Source organism: Macaca mulatta, chromosome 7 (assembly GCF_049350105.2).
Source record: "Macaca mulatta isolate MMU2019108-1 chromosome 7, T2T-MMU8v2.0, whole genome shotgun sequence".
Classification (NCBI taxonomy): Eukaryota; Metazoa; Chordata; class Mammalia; order Primates; family Cercopithecidae; genus Macaca; species Macaca mulatta.
The window spans coordinates 89,673,518-89,696,537 of record NC_133412.1 but is presented as its reverse complement, the minus strand read 5'-3'; the positions used below and the strand labels follow the sequence as shown (position 1 = coordinate 89,696,537).

General features: G+C 49.7%; 2 long non-coding RNA genes across 2 annotated transcripts; one reads left to right on the top strand and one right to left on the bottom strand.

The window, feature by feature from the left end:
- Nucleotides 1-2,523: 2,523 nt before the first annotated feature.
- LOC144330132 (uncharacterized) lies at nt 2,524-6,053 on the bottom strand. The gene is made up of 2 exons (XR_013396024.1): nt 5,758-6,053; nt 2,524-3,185 (listed from the first exon to the last, which is right to left on the bottom strand). It is a non-coding gene; the product is annotated as an uncharacterized LOC144330132 (long non-coding RNA).
- A 111-nt stretch (nt 6,054-6,164) lies between these two features.
- LOC144330133 (uncharacterized) lies at nt 6,165-13,704 on the top strand. The gene is made up of 3 exons (XR_013396025.1): nt 6,165-6,322; nt 6,405-6,944; nt 10,040-13,704. It is a non-coding gene; the product is annotated as an uncharacterized LOC144330133 (long non-coding RNA).
- Nucleotides 13,705-23,020: the final 9,316 nt, after the last annotated feature.

Sequence of the window (23,020 nt, the reverse complement as noted above, 5' to 3'; positions counted from 1 at the left end):
TCAGCCTAGTGCCGGTGGGGAAGGGCTCTCTACATATGCGCCCGTGCTGCATGAGGCTGGGGGCAGCTGGGCCTGGCAGACCCCCAGAATTACATGGGGAGACAGAAGGCAGTCCCCAGAGGCAAGGGTGCTGGACAGAGGGGAGGAGGGATGCTGAGCTGATCCCAGTGCCATGTCCCCACTTGGCATATGACTTTGCAATGCCTACAGAGGCGGCCCTGGGACGTGGCCCTGGCCCTCGGGTCACTAGGCACGGCGCCCCACCCCACTCCCCAGCATCCAGTGCAACAATGTCCTCCTGTCGCTAAGAAATGCTGATGGATCCCTGGATGGCAGGGGTTGCAGAGGTCAGTCTGGGGGTCACCAAGAGACATTTCTTCCATTACCGTCTTCTGGTTTTACGTGTGAGGAAAGGCAGAAGCAGAAAAGTTCCGTCACCTCGAGGTCACACTCAGATTAGTATCAGGGGCTCATCCCACCCAGGTCCACACCCCACAGAGGGGCTGTCAGGCTCTCCCATGGGCACAGGAGAGCACATGTGTGGCTGGCACAAGAGAACCTCTCTGCAGGCATAACTGGGTCCTCTTTGGGGGATCGGGGGGCACCTGCCTTGGCGGGGAAGGAGAGTGAAAGAAGCCAGCGTGCCTGGTGGCTGAGGGTTCAGGGGAGGCACCTGGGATGCAGTGGGTCTTGTCATGGAACATGAGGGGCGGATCAGATCTCACGAGCTTGGGATGGTGTAGGAGTCCCAGGGGCAGGGGGCAGGAGGGAGTGGCAGCTCTCAGGTGGTTTCAGCCCTTTCTGGCCCCAACTGGTTTCCCTTTCCTTTGAAGCCCTCCCATGGGTGAAATCAAATATGTTATTGTACCCAGTCTTGCTGGACTCTGGGGCCAAGGAGGGCTGCATCAGGGCTGCTGGGGGCTCCATCCCCTGCACGATGCCTTCTCCTGCAGCGACTGATTGGCAGTGGACAGAGCGGAGCTGAGGACAGGGCAGAAGAGGCTGGCAGGGGTGGGGTGATGTCACCCTGGGTTCCAGATGGCCCAATGCTCCCCACAAACCTGGGTGCCAAGCCCAGCTCCCTCTCAAACCTCGGCAGTCTTCTAGGGAGTGAAGTATCCTGATTCTCAGCTTCCACATCATTTTTCTAGGACAATAAAAATGCCCAGGCTCTGGGAATCTGCCCAAGGATACAGAGTCCTCCCTAAATGTGCCGTTTCCTTCTCTGGAGCCAGGAAGTAGGAGAACGGAACTTGTCTCTTCTTACCCAAGTATCTCTGGGCACGCCACTTCCCTCCTCATCTATAAAATGAGACAGCAGAGCAGATGAATAAAGTTCCTTTCTTGCTCTCTTTTTTAAAATAGCAAGACTCATTCCTGAAATGAAATCTCGTTCAGAAATTTCAATATAAAACAGAAGCAGCACTGCCTGGCCGAAGTCAGTGTGTGTGGGATGCAGGGGTCAGGCAAGGGGCAGGAAGCCCACCAGGTTGGCCTCTTTGCCCCACAGGCTGCCTCCACACCCTGCCATGAAGCCCCAGGGTGCCAGGGAGCCTCAGTGTGAAATTCACTCTGACAGCTTAGAACTCTCTGGATCCAATTCAGATGCACCAAACAGGGAAACAGCTTCCAGGAAGCCTCACCCTCCCGTGGCCTAGAAGCCTGGGGCAGCATCCCTTGGGTGTCACCCGCGAGGGTATGGGGACAAGTGGGGGAGGCTCCCCCTGGACATCTAGGAAGGCTGGGTTCAGGCTCGAGGTGGCTGGACTCACATCTTCCTCGCATCCCATCACCCCGCCCCTCCCCTGCCAGCCCCTGTGGGCCCCCACCCGACAGGAGCTCACGCATAGGTAGTTGCCTCCACGTCTTAATGCCCTCCCCCTGCGAGTCCCCAGGGCTGGCACACCCTGCAATTACAGCTGCTGTTCCCCTGCCTTCCCATTGTGCCTGCCTCGCCTCCCCACTCTCCCCGGCTAATTGCCGGGTTTGCCCTTCACGGTTTCTGCGGTAATGCTAAGGCCTGCGCCCCTCAGCTGCCAGCGTTGCCTGTTTTAGTAGCTGCAGGGAGGAAGAATCAAGGTGACTTCAGCAAAGCCCTCCACTTAGCTTGGGAGAAGGGGGCGTTTGTGGGCAGGGCATCGCATGGGAAACTGCAGTGTGCACTTGTTTGACGTGGATCCCTGGTTCAAATGCATCCCCTGGTCCCTGCAGGTCCGGGGTGGTGCTGGAGTTTTCGCATGTCTCATCAGCTCCCAGGTGAGGCATGAGGGTGCAGGGGTGAGCACAGAGGAAGTTGGGAGCCCCAGGCTGGTGCGGGTGGCTTGCCCAGGTCTTGCTGGGCAGCTTGGAGCAGGTCCTGCCACCAATCTAGGGGTCCAGTCTCAAGGTGTCCCAGGTTGTGGTAAAGACCAGAAAGGGAGGTGCACTGGATTCTAGCCCAGGGCAGACCATGTCAGGGGGGCTTCTAGGAGCAACAGAGATGCCAGCGTCCACCCTTCCAGCCCTGCTGAGAAAGCGTCACCATTTTCTGAAGAAAGCATCCTTTTTATTCATTCCAGAAATATTTATCGAGTGTCTATGGCATGCCAGGCACAGTTTAAGTTCTGAGGATACAGAGTAAACAAGACAGGCAACATCCCTCCCTCCTCGAGCTTCTATTCTACTGGGAGTCAGGGTAGGAAGACGTGATAACAAGGTAAATAAGTCTAATCCGGAGTGTGTTACTGACAACGCAAGCTAGGAGAAAAAAGGAAGCAGGAGCTGAGAGGAGTCTCGGTGGTGATGGAGATGGGGAATTTACTTAAATAGGTGGCTGTGAAGATATCCAGCCTGTCCCAGGTGGACTTTTAGAAGATGGATTGTTTATAAGGGCCCAAAAGTGTAGGTTCTTTAAAAAAAAAAAAAAAAAAAGTAATTTTTGAATGTGTGACAGGAACACAAATTCCTCCATGACAGCTTCTGTTTTTCTGGGCAGCTGGGCTCTGGGTCACGGCTGCTGAGTGCAGGCAACACTCGAGCAGTCCCAGGGCTGACCGACTGCCCATCTGGACACTGGCAATTGCAGGGAAAGAGGCGAGAGCTCTGCCAGGTGCTTTGAAGCTGTTGCATCATGTCTTCCTCCCCACAGCATTCTGCAGGGCCTGTCCTCTTGGTGATAGGGCGCCTTCCCAGTCCGCGGCTCTGCTCTAGGGGAAGAAAGAGGACACCGTCACAGGTTCCTGTCCCCTCCAGCCAACAGGAGCAGCCACACGTGGTCATCTGCCCCCGAAGCTCTGTGGCGTCCCTGCCATGGGAGAAGTTACCAAGAAACACCCAGAGCCCAGAAGGAGGCAGGCTGGAGCCCCAGCAGGTTCTGCTCAGTGGGGAGAGGCAGATTGAGTCCAAATTTTCCATTTTAACTGGAATCCTAGGGGTTAAACCTGGCTGTGACTTGGCAATGGCCCCTCGCCCATGCTGCTCCACAGGGGGCGTCCCTCCTCCCCAGGCCCTGCCCTGCTGTGGCTCCTGGGGCCTCTGCTCCCAGCAGGTCTCACCCGGGACAGAGGTGGGGGTGGAGCAAGAGGAACCAAGCCAGGAAGCTGCAGAAATAGCTCTGGGGGTGGGAGGGCGTGGTGCTGCTGAAGGCCGAACACCCACACAGGGTGTTGTCTCTCTGCCCTCCCAGGCTGAAGGGATTTCTCAAACACAGGCCTCCTTCCCAGGCGGTAGGCCTATGTCCAGTGAGGGCCCTGCCCATCCCAGCCTCCATTTCCTCTCACTGTTCTCAAAAGCTGGGCCCAGCGGAGGTGGGGACACCAATGTCCTGCTGCCCGTGGTCCCTTGAGAACTGGCCAGGCTGCCCCCGCGCCCGGCACTTGTTCATCTGGACCCTCCAGCCAGCATCTGGGCTCCATCTGACCCCACCCTACAGGGCTCAAGCCAGCTCCAGGCATGAGTGTGGCCAAGGCCAGGTCTGTCTTCAGGGTCCCTTCCTCATCTCCACAGCCTTTTCCTGTCCCGGCTCACCCACAGGGGGCCATTTCTGCCCCACACAGGACTCCCTGTGAACTAAGGCTGCACGTGCTTCTGGGTGCCCCTCTCTGGGCAGCTGCGGGGCAGGAGGAGCACCTAGCTGGTGGGTCCCAGACCCAGCAGCAAGAGCTGCCTGCCAGATAGGACCAGAGGGGATGGCAGTCAGCTGGGGTGAGGGGTCCACAGACAGAGGGCATGGGGAGATAGGAGGCCTAGGTCCCTATCGGGAAAGGGGGCCCCAGAAACCAGTGGGAATTATGGGATCTCCTAAAAGAACATGCTGGAAGAAGGCACAGCTGCCCACTGCCGCCCCAACAGGAGTCACTGATCACACAGAGGTCTCCCCTTCACCAGCCACTCCAGCCAGTGACTGGATACCGTACAGGCACTAGTCCCTAGAACCAAGCCATTCCTGCCCGACCCACTGCCCTGTATGCAGGCCTCTCTCTGGGGCTTCTCATCAGCCTAGCAGCATAGCTTTCTCGGGGCTCCCCTGGGTACGCACATCCTCCTGCCCAATCCCCCTTCCCTCTCTCCCTGTCCCAGGGTCAGACCTTCATCCAGACTCAAGTCTCTCTCCCCATCTGCCACAGGTGCTTCCCCCGATGAATCTCTTGCCCCTCTCCTCCTGGCTTGCTGTCTGCTTGTTGGAGGACCTGGATGGACATGACAGGGTCCAGACAGGACTTGGGAGGAGCAGTGAGCTTGCCATCAGGGCCAGCCTTGAAGGACAGGGTGTGGGCGTGTCCCCCCATCAGGATCCCCTGCTGTGGGTCTCCTTCCTGCTATGGGGGCTGATGGAAGATGCAGGCCAGACACCTGCACGTCTTTACCCTGTGCTGAGCAGCACCCCCTGACGGAGTACCCTCCCCACTACACCCCCATCCCATTCCAAAGGAAGAGACCCTGAGTGTCTGGAATGAAAGCCCCCTTACCCCGGGTCAAACTGGTATTGCTGGGATCTTTGGTTGGGTCTCGACATTACCCAATATGGGCAACAGAGAAGGACTGCCAAGAACTGGGCAAGGCCCCATAACTGCTCCTCCTGCTTGTGCTTTCTAGATCAGAGACCCTCCCAACCTCTTCCCTAGGAGTCTAACCCCTCCCTGGTATGTCACCTTTGCTTGACCCAGGCCTCTGGAGGGGCAACAGCCTGTCTCCCAGCACCAGCTGGGCTTCTGGCCTCAGTGGTTGCTCATCACACTTCCGGGGGCTGCCACGTGGGGTCACGTTGGTACCAAGGTTCTGTGTGGGGTGCAAGGATGACCACTGGAAAAAGGGCCAGCCCTGCCTTCTGCTGCTGCATCAGACTGGTCCCCATACCTCTCTCAGGCGGGCCAGTGACCCTCCTCACCAGCCATGGCTTCTCTTGTGACTCAGGCCCACTGGCAGGCTGGGTCCTGAATCCGGCAGGGAGGCTGGCCTATCAGGTCCTCACATGGCTGGAGGCACAGCCAGCCACCAGCATCTCTTGTGCTGTCCCCGTGGGGAAGAGAAGGGAATGATGTGTTCATAAACACCAGGGCAAGCGGGCACGGGCATGACACGGAGGAAAAAGTACTCCAATCAGAAGGGGAGTGGATTTTGGCAACACACATCTGGGCGGTCAGTCCCCAGAGGTGGGTACTGGGCTGAGCTCTCTCTCATCCAATGCCACCACTGGGTGACCTCCATTACGTTTCTTAACCTCTCTGTGTGCCAATCGCCTCATCTGGAAAAATGGGAATGGAGAAGAGTTTTACCTACCCAGGGTGGTTCTGTGAGCGTTTAAGGAGCAACTTCCTGTGAGACATGGAGTCCACGTGTGGCCCATGGTGGGCTTCAGGAAATGTTGGTGATGACAGGGATGAGGGAGCAACGGAGAGCCGGCAGTGAGGTGACGTACCCAAGGTCACGCCACCAGCAGAGGCAGTTGGTCACGCTGCTGAGAGCTGGCAGGAAATAGATGCGGACAAAGCAGGGTTGGTTTTCAGCTTCTCTCCACGGAAAGGCCGGCTGAACTTTCCCTCACCACGCAGAAATCGATAAGCAGGAGGTTTTTAAAAACCACCTCCCCATCGAACCTGCCACTGCCGGAGCTGAAGGCTGCGTGTTTTGTGGTCCGCCCAGCCCCAGGGGCACTTAGGGTGCGTCCACACTGGGTGTGCCAGTCATGCACTTGGGCTGCAGACGCCCAGGAGGCAGAGCCGAGCCTGCCAAGGTTATGTGTGCACCTCTCAGCTCCCTGCTTAACACTGTGTTCCCGGGACAGAGATTTCTCCCTGGCTGCTTCACATCCAGAGGAGACTATCAGTTCTCAGCAGAAAATAAGGCAAGTGTGAAAACAGCTTTTTATTTATTTTTATTTTTATTTATTTATTTTTTTGAGACAGAGTTTCCCTCTTGTTGTCCAGGCTGGAGTGCAATGGCGTGATCTCGGCTTACCACAACCTCCGCCTCCCACGTTCAAGCAATTCTCCTGCCTCAGCCTCCTGAGTAGCTGGGATTACAGGCATGCACCACCACACCCGGTTAATTTTGTATTTTTAGTAGAGATGGAGTTTCTCCATGTTGAGGCTGGTCTCAAACTCCTGACCTCAGCTCATCAGCCCGCCTCAGCCTCCCAAAGTGCTGGGATTACAGGCGTGAGCCACCACTCCCGGCGAAAACAGCTTTTTATGCCAACTGGGGCTCCACTTCCAGGGGAGGCCTTTCCTGGAGGCCCCCATTCGCTGCAATTCCTCAGCCTGGCTTGGAGTCACACCCTCCCTCCTATCAAGAAACATTGCATCTGCAGCGATCCCCCAGAGTGAGTGGCTGGGAGCCTGGGGGAGGAGCAGGGAAGGTGTTGGAATACTTCAGGTCATCAGCAGTGTTGCTGAAAAGTTTTGCCAGGAAACCCAGATCAGCCACCAAGAATCTGAGAGCCAGCACATGGGAAGAAGAAAAATAAGGTGATTTTTTCTGGGATTTTTGGGAATATTTGGGCCTCAACCCTGTCAGGGCAGGTTAGGTGGTGCAATGGTCACAAGCCCCAAGTCTTTGTGGCTGATAGCAGCAGAAGTTTCTTTCTTGCCCACAGTAAGCATCCATCATGGTTAGCAGGAGACTAATCGTGGTCGTCTCTCCAGGACTCGGTTGACAGGAAGCCACCATCTCAAACTGTCGGCTTCCATTTCAGAGGGAAGGCGCCCTCTGGATGTTCTCACACCAGCATTCAGAAGCTCTTGCCTGGAAGTGTCACAGGTCACCTGTGCTCCCTGGCTAGGAGTAGTCCTTTGGCCACCCAAATGCCTGGGAGCTGGTCAGGAAGACAGTTGTCACACAGGGGCCCAACATGGGTCTGCCCAGTTCTCAGGCACCAGACCACACCAGAGCAGGACCCCCTCCTCCCATGCTTCCCCTCCTGTACCCACCAAAGCCACATGCCAGACGGATCACATGAGCTCAGGGCCAGGCCTGCCCAGATCCTCGTGCTGGGCCACCCCCAAGAGCTTCCTATGTCAGAGGCCCACTTTTTTACATTTAAATTTTACTTTTAATATTCTAAATGGATAAATTACAGTTGTATGTATTTATGGGTACAAAGTGATGTGATGACTGATGAACATAACATAAAAAATTAAATCAAGTAATTAGCATATCCATCCCCTTACACACTCATCATTTTTTGTGGTAAGGACATTTGAAATTTACTCTCTTGGTGATTTTGAAATGTACAACACATTATTACTTACTATATTTACCACACTGTGCAATATATCTCAAAGAAAAGAAAACTTACGGTGCACACCTGTAATCCCAGCCATACAGGAGGACAAGCACGGAAAGATCCTTTGAGCCCAGGAGATCGAGACTAGCCTGGGCAACACAGCAAGACCCCATTTCCTAAAAAAAAAAACAAAACATGTATTCCTCCTGCCTAATTGAGACCATGTGCCCTTTGACCGTCATGTCCTCACTCCCCTCGCCAGCTCTCCCACAACCTCTGGCACCATTCTGCTCTCTGCTTCTTTAACTTTGATTATTTTCCACCCCACATACAAGTGAGAACCTGCGGTATTTGTCTTTCTGTGCCTGGCTTATTTCACTCAGCATAATGTCCTCCAGTTCCATCTATGTCGTGACAAATGACAGAACGTCTTTCTTTTTTACAGCTGAATAGTATACCATTGTGCGTCTACACCACACTTTCTTTATCCATTCAACCATTATTGAATGATTAGATTGATTCCGTAACTTACAAATAGTGCTGCAGTGAGCATGGGCATGCAGTCTACATGTCCACTTTTGATCTTTTGAACATGAACTCAGACCCCAGTGACTCACACATTTTCTTATTTAAAAAAAATACGTATGCATATGTATAAATTATATATGTGTGCATATATGATGTATACATATGTTATGTGAATGTATCTATACACACACGTATATACACACATACAGCAAAGGTCTCCAGAGACTTCAAACTATATATACATGTTTTTTCTTTTTTTCTTTTTCTTTTTTTTTTTTTTTTTTGAGACAGAGTCCCTCTCTGTCACCCAGGATGGAGTGCAATGGTGTGATCTCAGCTCACTGCAACCTCCACCTCCCAGGCTCAAGCAATTCTCCTAACTCAGCCTCCTGAGTAGCTGGGATTACAGGCACACACCACTGCACCCAGCCAACTTTTGTGTTTTTTTTAGTACAGAGGGGGTTTCACCATGTTGGCCAGAATGGTCTCGAACTCCTGACCTCAGGCGATCTGCCCACCTCGGCCTCCCAAAGTGCCGGGATTACAGGCGCGCACCACTGCACCCAGCCTAAGCTATGTATCTATACATACGTATAGATAGATGGACAGATGTTCCTTGCAGTTTTCCTTTGGAGATGGTTTACAGCTCTGGAGAGAACCCGGGGTCTCAGCACCTTTGCCATTCTAACCCATGAAACCTAAGGGTCAGCAAAGGGGCAACGGGGCCTTGGAAACTATCTTGCTTCAGTATAGTCCCTCATCAGAAAGTGGAGTCTCAGGAGATAAAAGATGCCTGGTGTCACCAGCTAGATCAGGGATGTGTTGACTCCCATTCCATCTGGAGGGATCTGGGGCCCTGCAAGTGACACTGAGGCAGGCCCTGCAGCATTCCCAGGTCCCACTGAGATTGCTGTACCTTGCCTCAGCCTGAACTGGACCACCTCTGCTCACACTGCATGCATGTTACTGCCTGTGACTGTAAGCACTCTGATCGCATTGCCCGTCCTCTCACATACTCATCAGCTTTATTTCTTGCCACTTTCAAGAAAGTGAGAGCCCGAAGAGTAATGCCCAGGCAGTAAGAGAGGTGAAGCATCTGATGGAGGCTTCTTCCCACTTTTCTCTAATCCGATCCATGTTCAGTAGCTTTTCTGCATAGGAGAGCCTCTTCACGTAGACATCCATGCATCCACCCACGCATCTACCCATGCATCCACCCAGTCGTTCAAAACCCATTTTCCTTTCCTTCTAGTTTACTGCGCACCTACTCTATGTCAGGTGCTATGTTCACCAGCTTACAGTAGAATGATGACCGAGTGAAGATGTTGGCCCCGAGGAAAATAAGTGACTGCTCTCTGATTCTTCCAGGGAGCAGATTTTGATTAGAGAAAAGGAGTCCAAATAGTACAAGGCAGGAAAGAGGGGAGGGGCACAGAACAGTGAAGCTGAGGCTGCAGAGAGTGGGGAGGTGGCTGCTAAAAGACTGTTTATTTACAATTCACACAGCAAAACTGACCACCTGCCAAACCCCATCCAGGGACAGATCTGGGTGCAGAGACCCCCCAAATAGCCTATGCAGGCAGGTGTGGGGCAACCCTCAGTGCAAGGGGAGGGCTTGTGGGGTCCTTCCAGAGGCTCTGAAGGTGATAAGCTGCCATGAAAGATGGTAAAGTCTTTCCTGTAGGCACAGTTTGTGGTCCATAAAGACCTTTGCAGTGCAGAATGAGTTATTATTATTACAAGCCAGATGTGCCCCACTTGTTACTGAATCATCAGGTTGACTCTAAGTTTTAAAAATCCAATTTCCAGGCCCTCTTCACCTGCCAAGTGGGCAACAGCAGTTACTCTCATTGGAGACCCTTTCCCTTCGCCACTTCCCAGGCTCCTCCAGACTGAATGCATTCAGGGAGTCACCTCCCAGGTCAAAACCTGCTGTGATACCATCAAACTGCAGCACAGACCACAGACCACAGTCCCAAGCCTCCCATTCTTGACTCTAACACCAGCCTAGCCTGACCTGCTGCAGAGTGTGGCCTGTGACCACATCTGCGCTCTGTCCACACCGCTTCGTCCAGCCTCGCATGCTGATCCCCAGAGCAGCTCCCTGGGATGCCCTCTTCTCATCACTGCATCTGCTGCCCACCCAGGGCCCTCTGACCTTACCCTCCGGCAGGCCCCTCCCATCTGAGGTGCTCTGGAACGCCTGTGGTGTGAGTGTGCGTGAACTTTGACGTGCCTGCGTCCATGCTCAAGAGCGGTCTTGCCTGAACCACCTTGTCTCTAATAATCAGCATGAAACTCCTCAGAAGAAACAGAGGGGCCCCTCAGAACATCACGGAAAAGACAATGGCTCCAAAACAGCTAGATTCTAATCCCACCCCTGCTGCAGGGCGTGGCCCTCAGGCACATCTGTGCTCCGTGCATGTGATGTGACCTCACAAAAGCATCCATTTCCTCATCTGGAAAACAGGACAATTCCTGGACTCTGCACACCTGGAAGTGACCATGAGGGTCAAATGAATGCTTTTCGAACTGCAAACGCTGTTCAGATGCTGGCGCCGTGACCAGAGACCTGGCTTACATCTGCTCTGTTTTCACAGGACACAGCCCTGGGTATACAGTAGGTGCTTAATGCAGGTGACCATGAGGAAGGGCTGTAGCCCGTGGAGGGCAGGCGGGTGGGATTCAGCTGGGGTCCTCAAAGGCTGCACCATGGGAAAAGCTGACAGGCCCTCCTGCTGGGGCCCAGGCTGGGAGCCAGAGCCCCTCCTTTGGCCACTCTGCAGTGGAAGAACAAGGAGCACACAGGAGGAGTGGCCCAGGCTCTCCATCTAAGGACATTCGAAGGGGACAAAAGGCCGTAGAAGCACTGGCAGAGCCTGAACGTGGCACCGTAGCCTCCTGCCAGCTGGAGATGTGCCTGGGCAGTGTGTCTTGGCATGGAATCCACAGCCAGCCAGCCTGGGGAGGGGATGGGGCCAGGACCCCTGGTTGTACAGACGGAGAGCCAGAGGTGGTTGCAGGTTTCTAACCGATAGTGGAGCTGATGAGCGGCCTGGCTTTCATTTGTTGACAGGAGACGCATGTCTGAGGCCAGAGCCAACTTCTTCCAGGGAACGGCTGAGAACCCCCGGGGGTGGCTTCCTTCCTCCTCAAAGGACACATGGGACGCAGATGTACAGGAGGCTGTTTAGAGAGGGCTCAAGTGGTGAGCTGTGCAGGGGTCCTCACGCCCCAGCCCAGTCTTGGAATGGGGCTGGAGACTTAGGAAGTGAGTGCTGGGGTTCCTGCCTTCGGGAAGATCTGAAGGAGCTTCCTGCAGGCCTTTCTTCGCAGCATTCATCCCAAACCCCGAAGCCTCCTTCCCCTGGTTCCATGGTAGGAGCGGTTGCATTCCCCTGTCTGAGAGGGCCACCTCCTTCCCACCTACTCAGGCTGGCAGGGCTCAGGCTGAGGTCCAGACCCTCATGCCAGCTTGGTGCTTGGCCAGAGCTGCAAAATTGCAGCTGGGCTGCCTGCAGGAGGGCACCGCTGAGGCCTTCTAGGCCCAGACAGGCCAAGAGAGTCCCCACCCTCCACCCCAGCCCCACCCTCCTCCTGAGGCCCCTGTCATGGGTGTGGGTGACTCAAGAGGAGGTTCTGGTTTCTGTCTGATTTAGCGGCTGAGGCAACCTGATCCTGAAACAATGACAAGCCTCAGAACAGTCCTTCCCACGCCCTCAGAGGAGCGTTTCAGGCCCAGCCAATAACACAGCAGAACGGAAAATGACGTTGGGAGGGAAAGGTCAGGCGGCTAGGCCTCCCATGGAAGGCAGCAGGTGGTTGCTCAGGCCAGAGGGCCAAGTGGCGCGATCTGTGGGCACCGGCAGTTGGCAGTGACCCTGCAGATCAACCTGGGTCCAGGCTGCGGACACCAAGCAGGGGCACCCGCCTGGCCTGGCTGCCTCATGTGGTCCCCACAGCCTTGGCCGGGACAACTCAGGACAGTGGCCTGGCCTCTAGGCCAGCAGGCCAGCTCAGGTTGCTAACGCCTAATTTGCCTGGAGCCCCGGGCCACTCGTGGACACAGGAGGAAGGGGTGGGGTAGAGGTGGCAGAGGGAGAGCAGAGCCCAGCACACAGCATTTGGCACCATAACCGAGGCAGCTGCTTTCCTTACAGAGCTGCCACTGACAGGATCAGCACTTACAGAGCCCCTGCTGTATGCCAGGAAGTACATTTATTATTGCTTCTTGTCACATTGGCCCTGCCAGGTATGTACCCCAAACATTAGCCCCATTTCACAAATAAGAAAGTTGAGGCTTCTGTGATTAAGCAGAGGCTGTGAAGCCCCATTCAGAGCCCCAGCCACCCAGCTGTCCTGTAGGACAGGACATACCTACTAGCCTGCTTCTCGATTATTCTTTTCTTCTCTGCCACCTTGGGAATGTCCCCCCCACCTGCAAGCACAGCTCGGCTATGCCAGGGGAGTCTGTGCCCCAGAGCCCCCTCATCCATGGGGATGGGAGTCTGTAGAAATGCTCACCTCTGCCCTCTCCAGTGAGGACATTGGAGGCCTGTGTCCCACAGTCTCCCTGAGGGCCCAGTGGGTTGAGCCCGTTGCCTGCAGTGGGAACCCCTCATTCATGGACCTCTCTCCCTCCCCTGCCTCCCTCTCCACCTCCACCCCTGCCCTGCACTTCCTGGGATCACTTCATGCACCCAAGTCCTCATTGTGGTCTGCTCGAGGGGGAACCCACATGGAGCCATGCCCCTTCCAGGCACAGGGAAGAAGCACAGGCCCCTGGCTGAGTGTGCCACAGGGGGTGCAGCAGGAGTGCAAACGCAGAGTTCAACTCAGCATCCAGCTGGAACCCACGTTCACTTGCATTTGACCAGCTTAAGAGAGACAAGATGAGTAGAATTGTAGCAATCAAAGTGCTTCAGCTGCAGGTAGTAGGAAATCCAGCTCAAACCGGTTTAAGCGGAGGCCAGGGGCTGCAGGTTGGGCTTCTCCCATGGCACCTGCTCTGGTCCCCCAGTCCCCCTGAGTGGTGCACACTTCCCTCCACAAGGTGTGTTGCTGGATGGCCACGGCTGTCCCGGGCTCGCATTTGCTCATGACAGTGTCTGGAGAGCTCCGCCTTTGAGGGCTCTTCCTGGGGCCTCTACCGAGAGAGGACTTGGGGAACATGACAAAAAATATCTGGGTTCTTGAGACAGCAGAAAGGGTGGTGGAAGCTGGGTGAGTAACCAAACAGCATCTGCTAGAAATTTTTTTTCTCCAATTTAAGTTTCTCCCTGCTGACTTCTCCTTAACCCGCCGCTGACTGGCCAATGCTAGCAGACGGGCACAGGGAACAAACTAGTGGCATATTAATCTTCATGGAAAAGCCTAGAAATGGGCCGTCCTTTCACAGCAGTTCTGTGTCTACAGTGAACATGTGAGCTGTGTTTAACTGTGTAAACACAATAAAGTTGTGTTATGGAAGTGAACTTGTTCCTGACTGGCAGGTGGATTTAAATGTAAGAGTGGTCCACGGCTCCCTCCACGGAGCTGCTGCTGCCCTGACATCCTTCCTATGACCCTTCAGCCTCTGGTCATTGACCTGCCTGTGTCCATGCATGGCTGAGCTGGAGGCCCACACAGGAGCAGCCATTCCTGGCAGGTCTGGGCAGGGGTCCCTGGCGTGCAGCCCTGGAGGGGCTGGGGCTGTGTAAGTTCAGGGCCTTGTCTCCCTCACTGAAAATACAGGACACAATGGGACAGAATAGAGAGCCCAGATATAAGGCTGAACACCTACAACTATCTGATCTTCACAAAGCTGACAAAAACAAGCAATGGGGGAAAGGAATTCCTATTCGATAAATGGTGCTGGGATAGCTGGCTAGCCATATGCAGAAGAATGAAACTGGACTCCTACCTTACACCATATACAAAAATCAACTCAAGATGAAGTAAAGACTTAAAGGGAAAATCTAAAACTATAAACACCCTGGAAGACACCTTAGTAAATACCATTCTGGACATAGAACTTGGAAAGATTTCATGGTAAAGATGCCAAAAGCAATTGCAACAAAAACAAAAATTCACAAATGGAATCTAATTAAATTAAAGCGCTTCTGCACAGCAAATCAACAGAGTAAACAGACAACCTAAGAATAGGAGAAGATATTTACAAACTATGCATCTGACAAAGATCTAATATCCAGCATCTATAAGGAACTTAAACAAATTTACAAATGAAAACCCCATTCAGAAGTGGGCAAAGAACATAAACAGACACTTCTTAAAAGAAGACATACATGTAGCCAACAAGCATATGAAAAAATGCTGAATATCACTAATCATTTGAGAAATGCAAATCAAAACCACAATGAGATACCATTACACACCAGTCAGAATGGCTATTATTATTATTATTATTATTATTACTGTGATTTGAGACTGAGTTTCGCTCTTTTGCCTGGGCTGGAGTGCACTGGCGCAACCTCCGCTCACAGCAACCTCCACCTTCCAGTTTCAAGGGAGTCTCCTGCCTCAGCCTCCCGAGTAGCTGGGATTACAGGCGCCCACCACCACACCTGGCTATTGTATTTTTAGTAGAGATGGGGGTTTCACCATGTTGGCCAGGCTGCTTTTGAACTCCTGACCTCGTGATCTGCCTGCCTCAGCCTCCCAAAGTGCTGGGATTACAGGTGTGAGCCACCATGCCTGGCCTGCAGAATGGTTATTAAAAAGACAAAAAATAACAAACCCTGGTGAGGTTGTGGAGACTAGGAAACACTTATACACTGTTCATGGGAGTATAAATTATTTCAGCCATTGTGGAAAGCAGTGTGGTGATTCCTCAAAGAACCTAGAACTACCATTCAACCCAGCAATCCCATTTCTGGGTATATACCCCAAAGAATATAAATTGTTCTGTCATAAAGACACGTGCACACATATGTTAACTGCAGCACTATTCACAATATCAAAGATATGGAACCAACCTAAATGCCCATCAACAGTAGACTGGATAAAGAAAATGTGGTACATATACACCAGGGAATACTATGCAGCCATAAAAAAGAATGAGATCATGTCCTTTGTGGGAATGTGCATGGAATTGGAGCTCATTATTCTTAGCAGAGTAATGCAGGAGAGCCAAATACCACATGTATGTTCTCACTTATAAGTGGGAGCTAAATCATAACACATGGACACACCAAGAGGGGAGCAACACACACTGGGGCCTCCTTGAGAGTGGAGAGTGGGAGGAGGGAGAGGAGCAGAAAAATTACCTATCTGAACTGTGCTTATGACCTGGGTGACAAAGCAATCTTTACACCAATCCCCCATGACATGCAGTTTATCTATATAACAAATCTGCACATGTACCCCGAAACTAAAATTCCAAAAAAAAGAAAATAGAAAACACAGGACACTGTCCCTCTCCCTCCCCCAATCAACCCAAGCTAAGATTTTCAAGGCCTCTACACCTCTTTTAAATAATTCCCAGATGACTGAATTCCCAGACTGAAGCAAATGCTCCCGAACAGGGGAGCAACTCGGCCCTGGGGTCTTAAGTTCCCACCTTGCCCGAGAAATGAGACTGGCTTCCTCCTCCTTGCAGGGCAGTGCAGGGCAGTGGAGGAGCAGGGGCAGTGGGCTGCACTTGCAGCTGTGTCACCCTGAGCAATGGTATCCGCCCTTGCTAAGGCTTGAGTAGGTAAAAAAAGCGACCAGGAAGCTTGAACTGGGTGGAGCCCACCACAGCTCAAGGAGGCCTGCTTGCCTCTGTAGACTCCACCTCTGGGGGCAGGGCATAGCTGAACAAAAGGCAGCAGAAACTTCTGCAGACTTAAACATCCCTGTCTGACAGCTTTGAAGAGAGTAATGATTCTCCCAGCACGGAGTTTGAGATCTGAGAATGGACAGACTGTCTCCTCAAGTGGGTCCCTGACCCCCGAGTAGCCTAACTGGGAGACACCTCCCAGTAGGGGCCGACTGACACCTCATACAGCCAGGTGCCCCTCTGAGACGAAGCTTCCAGAAGAAGGATCAGGCAGCAACATTTGGCTTTCTGCAATATTTGTTGTTCTGCAGCCTCCACTGGTGATACCCAGGCAAACAGGATCTGGAGTGGACCTCCAGCAAACTCCAACAGACCTGCAGCTGAGGGTCCTGACTGTTAGAAGGAAAACTAACAAACAGAAAGGACATCCAAACCAAAACCCCATCAGTACGTCACCATCATCAAAGATCAAAGGTAGATAAAACCACAAAGATGGGGAGAAACCAGAGCAGAAAAGCTGAAAATTCTAAAAGTCAGAGTGCCTCTTCTCTGATTTTTCTGATCGCAAAGGAATGCAGCTCCTTGCCAGCAATGGCACAAAGCTGGACAGAGAATGACTTTGATGAGTTGAGAGAAGAAGACTTCAGATGATGAGTAATAACAAATTCTCCAAGCTAAAAGGGGATGTTTGAACCCATCACAAAGAAGCCAAAAACCTTGAAAAAAGATTAGATGAATGGCTAACTAGAATAAACAGTGTAGAAAAGACTTTAAATGACCTGATGGAGCTAAAAACCATGACACAACAACTACGTGACGCATGCACAAACTTCAGTAGCTGATTCGATCAAGTGGAAGAAAGGGTATCAGTGATTGAAGATCAAATGAATGAAATGAAGCAAGAAGAGAAGATTAGAGAAAAAGAGTAAAAAGAAATGAACAAAGCCTCTAATAAATATGGGACTATGTGATAAAACCAAATCTACGTCTGATTGGTGTACCTGAAAGAGACGGGGAGAATGGAACCAAGTTGGAAAACACTCTGCAGGATATTATCCAGGAGAACTTCCCCAACCTAGCAAGGCAGGCCAACATGCAAATTCAGGACATACAGAGAACATCACAAAGATACTTCTCGAGAAGAGCAACTCCAAGACACATAATTGTCAGATTCATTAAAGTTGAAATGAAGGAAAAAATGTTAGGGGCAGCCAGAAAAAGGTAGGGTTACCCATAAAGGGAAGCCCATCAGACTAACAGCGGCTCTCTCGGCAGAAACTCTATAAGCCAGAAGAGAGTGGGGGCCCATATTCAACATTCTTAAATAAAAGAATTTTCAACCCAGAATTTCATATCCAGCCAAACTAAGCTTCATAAGTGAAGGAGAAATAAAATCCTTTACACACAAACAAATGCTGAGAGATTTTGTCACTACCAGGCCTGGCTTACAAGAGCTCCTGAAGGAAGCACTAAACATGGCAAGGAACGACCAGTACCAGCCACTGCAAAAACATGCCAAATTGTAAAGACCATCAATGCTAGGAAGAAACTGCATCAACTAATGAGCAAAACAACCAGCTAACATCATAATGACAGGATCAAATTCACATATAACAATATTAACCTTAAATGTAAATGGGCTAAATGCTCCAATTAAAAGACACAGACTGGCAAATTGGATAAAGAGTCAAGACCCATCAGTGTGCTGTATTCAGGAGACCCATGTCACTTGCAGAGACACACATAGGCTCAAAATAAAGGGATAGAGGAAGATCTACCAAGCAAATGGAAAACAAAAAAAGAGCAGGGGTTGTAATCCTAGTCTCTGATAAAACAGACTTTAAACCAACAAAGATCAAAAGAGACAAAGAAGGCCATTACATAATGGTAAAGGGATGAATTCAACAAGAAGAGCTAACTATCCTAAATATATATGCACTCAATACAGGAGCACCCAGATTCATAAAGCAAGTCCTTAGAGACCAACAAAGAGACTTAGACTCCCACACAATAATAATGGGAGACTTTACACCCCACTGTCAACATTAGACAGATCAATGAGACAGAAAGTTGACAAGGATATCCAGGAATTGAACTCAGCTCTGCACCAAGTGGACCTAATAGACATCTACAGAGCTCTCCACCCCAAATCAACAAAATATACATTCTTCTCAGCACCATTTCACACTTATTCCAAAATTGACCACATAGTTGGAAGTAAAGCACTCCTCAGCAAATGTAAAAGAACAGAAAATATAACAAACTGTCTCTCAGATCACAGTGCAATCAAACTAGAACTCAGGATTAAGAAACTCACTCAAAACCGCTCAACTATATGGAAACTGAACAACCTGCTCCTGAGTGACTACTGGGTACATAACAAAATGAAGGCAGAAATAAAGATGTTCTTTGAAACCAATGAGAACAAAGACACAACATACCAGAATCTCTGGAACACATTTAAAACAGTGTGTAGAGGGAAATTTATAGCACTAAATGCCAACAAGAAAAAGCAGGAAAGATCTAAAATCGACACCCTAACATCACAATTAAAAGAACTAGAAAAGCAAGAGCAAACACATTCAAAAGCTAGCAGAAGGCAAGAAATAACTAAGATCAGAGCAGAACTGAAGGAGATAGAGACACAAAAAACCCTTCAAAAAATCAATGAATCCAGGAGCTGGTTTTTTGAAAAGATCAACAAAATTGATAGATTGCTAGTAAGACTAATAAAGAAGAAAAGAGAGAAGAACCAAATAGATGCAATAAAAAACGATAAAGGGGATATCACCACCGATCCCACAGAAATACAAACTACCATCAGAGCATACTATAAACACCTCTACACAAATAAACTAGAAAATCTTGAAGAAATGGATAAATTCCTGAACACATACACCCTCCCAAGACTAAATTAGGAAGAAGTTGAATCTCTGAATAGACCAATAACAGGCTCTGAAATAGCCTACCAACCAAAAAAAGTCCAGGACCAGACAGATTCACAGCCGAATTTTACCAGAGGTACAAAGAAGAGCTGGTACCTTTCCTTCTGAAACTATTCCAATCAATAGAGAAAGAGGGAATCCTCCCTAACTCATTTTATGAGGCCAGCATCATCCTGATACCAAAGCCTGGCAAAGACACAACCAAAAAAGAGAATTTTAGACCAATATTCCTGATGAACATCAATGCAAAGATCCTCAGTGAAATACTGGCAAACTAAATCCAGCAGCACATCAAAAAGCTTATTCACCACAATCAAGTTGGCTTCATCCCTGGGCTGCAAGGCTAATTCAACATACACAAATCAATAAATGTAATCCATCATATAAACAGAACCAAAGATAAAAACCACATAATTATCTCAATAGATGCAGAAAAAGCCTTCAACAAAATTCAACAGCCCTTCATCCTAAAAAATCTCAATAAACTAGGTATTGTTGGGACATATCTCAAAATAATAAGAGTTATTTATGACAAACCCACAGCCAATATATTGAATTGGTAAAAACTGGAAGCATTCCCTTTGAAAACTGGCACAAGACAGAGATGCCCTCTGTCACCACTCCTATTCAACATACTGTTGGAAGTTCTGGTCAGGGCAATCAGGCAGGAGAAAGAAATAAAGAGTATTTAACTAGGAAAAGAGGAAGTCAAATTGTCCCTGTTTGCAGATGACATGATTGTATATTTAGAAAACCCCATCATCTCAGTCCAAAATCTCCTTAAGCTGATAAGCAACTTCAGCAGCAAAGTATCAGGATACAAAATCAATATGCAAAAATCACAAGCATTCCTCTACACCAACAACAGACAGAGAGGCAAATCATTAGTGAACTCCTATTCACAATTGCTTCAAAGGGAATAAAATGCCTAGGAATTCAATTTACAAGGGATGTGAAGGACCTCTGCAAGGAAAACTACAAACCACTACTCAATGAAATAAAAGAAGACACAAACAAATGGAAGAACATTCCATCCTCATGGATAGGAAGAATCAGTATTGTGAAAATGGCCATACTGCCCAAGGTAATTTATAGATTCAATGCCATCACCATCAAGCTACCAATGACTTTCTTCACAGAATTGGAAAAAACTACTTTAAAGTTCACATGGAACCAAAAAAGAGCCTGCATTGCCAAGACAATCCTAAGCCAAAAGAACAAAGCTGGAGGCATCATGCTACCTGACTTAAAACTATACTATAAGGCTACAGTAACCAAAACAGCATGGTACTGGTACCAAAACAGAGATATAGACCAATGGAACAGAACAGAGCCCTCAGAAATAATACCACACATCTACAACCATCTGATCTTTGACAAACCTGACAAAAACAAGAAATGGGGAAAGGATTCCCTATTTAATAAACGGTGCTGGGAAAACTGGCTAGCCATATGTAGAAAGCTGAAACTGGATCCCTTCCTTACACCTTATACAAAAATTAATTCAAGATGGATTAGAGACTTAAATGTCAGACCTAAAACCATAAAAACACTAGAAGAAAACCTAGGCAATACTGTTCAGGACATAGGCATGGACAAGGACTTCATGACTAAAACACCAAAAGCAATGGCAACAAAAGCCAAAATTGAGAAATGGGATCTAATTAAACTAAAGAGCTTCTGCACAGCAAAAGAAACTACCATCAGAGTGAACAGGCAACCTACAGAATGGGAGAAAATTTTTACAATCTACCCATCTGATAAAGGGCTAATATCCAGAATCTACAAAGAACTTAAACAAATTTACAAGAAAAAAATCAAACAACCCCATCAAAAAGTGGGCAAAGGATATAAACAAACACTTCTCAAAAGAAGACATTTATGCAGCCAATAGACACATGAAAAAATGCTCATCATCACTGGCCGTCAGAGAAATGCAAATCAAAACCACAATGAGATACCATCTCACGCCAGTTAGAATGGCGATCATTAAAAAGTCAGGAAACAACACATGCTGGAGAAGATGTGGAGAAACAGGAACACTTTTACACTGTCGGTGGGACCGTAAACTAGTTCAACCATTGTGGAAGACAATGGTTGTGGAAGTTCCTCAAGGATCTAGAACTATAAATACCATTTGACCCAGCCATCCCATTACTGGGGATATACCTAAAGGATTATAAATCATGCTGCTATAAAGACACATGCACATGTATGTTTATTGTGGCACTATTCACAATAACAAAGACTTGGAACCAATCCAAATGTCCATCAATGATAGACTGGATTAAGAAAAAGTGGTACATACATGGAATACTATGCAGCCATTAAAAAGGATGAGTTCATGTCCTTTGTAGGGACATGGATGAAGCTGGAAAACATCATTCCCAGCAAACTATCACAAGGACAGAAAACCAAACATCGCATGTTCTCACTCATAGGTGGGAATTAAACAATGAAAACACTTGGACACAGGGTGGGGAACATCACACACTGGGGCCTGTCGTGGGGTAGGGGGAGGGAGAGGGATAGCATTAGGAGATATACCTAATGTAAACGATGAGTTAATGAGTGCAGCACACCAACATGGCACATAGATACATACGTAACAAAACTGCACGTTGTGCACATGTACCCTAGAACTTAAAGTAAATAAATAAAAATATATATATAATCAATGCACAGGACTCAACAGTAATAGCTCAAAACATAACCGACCTAGATTCTTTCAAACAGCAAGATCAGATTAATAATATTATAGCTGGATTTTATATTTTTCTCTTAAAGTTCTTTGCCTGCTCAATTAAAGAAAGGATACATACCCAAAGAAAGCAAGATATAACGACTGTTTTTTATATACAATTTTAAATCCCTGTCATTTATTTAAAATCTAGACCCAGCTTTGATCTATTGAATTAAACTGCATACCATCAAAGAGGGTGTAAATCTTCAGTCAATAAATCAAGGCCCACCCCAGAGACGGTGAGAGGGGACTGTCTCGCCTGCCTCTCAGGGCTGGGCATGGGTGGGGGATGCAATTGGAGTGTACATGGGGCCTCATGCACAGGGCGTGTCTCCAGTCGCAGAGACCCCTGCCTGAAGGATCACTCAGGGTCCAGCTAGAAGTAGAAACCACCCCAGCTCTTTGAACAGAGAGACTGTACCATCAAGCATCGCTAACCCTTGTGCATTGCAAAGGCAAAAAGTGAAAACTGAGCTAGCACAATAGAGCAGCAACTGCCAGGGGAGGGCTGGGAGCAAAGAGGCCAGGACAGAATGATTAAACTCCCAGGAGTGAAGGACCCCTGGAAGCAATACGCAGATCCGTGAGGAGTGGGCACAGGCTGGCCGCAGCAGATGGTCTGCCCCAGTGAGGGGAAGGAACACAGAAGCAGGCTCTGCGGCGTCCTTCTTCATTTCGTCCTGAATGGGCTTGGCATCCCCCAGCTCCACAGCCTTTGCTGTGCCTTGTCCCCTTTGCGATCCCGTAGGGCAGGCAGCCTCTCTGATGGCCCTCGTGATTCCTGCCACCTAGCGACTGGCTTCTACTGAGTAGAATCTAGCAAAAGTAATGGGCTGTCCCTTCCAAGATTATTTGGCTACAAAATGACTGTGCCCCCCAGCTTGCCCGCCTTCTCTTGTTCTCTCCCCTGCAGAGCCCTTGCTCTGGGAAAAGCCAGCTGCCCTGTACTGAGCAGCCCTGTGATCCACGTCCTCCACCAGCAGCTGGAGAAGGCCTGGAGCCCCAACAGGGGACACCAGAGAGAGCCTGGAAGCAGATTCTCCAGCCCCAGTGGAGCCTTCAGAGCCTCCCGCCATGACTGGGGCCTTGTTAGGAAACCTCAGAATTTCCAGGATCCTCTTCTGACCTCCATTCCAGACCTGCTTTCTCTGACATGGCAGCCCTCACACCCGCCCTGTTAGGGGAGTCAAGGCAATTGACGCATACAGGCGCTCCTCGAGTTAGGTGGGGGTTGCATCCTGGTAAACCCATTCCAAGTTGAAAATATCGGAAATTGAAAACGCATTTGACACACCTAAGCTACCGAACATCCTAGCTTAGCCTAGTGGACCTTAAACATGCTC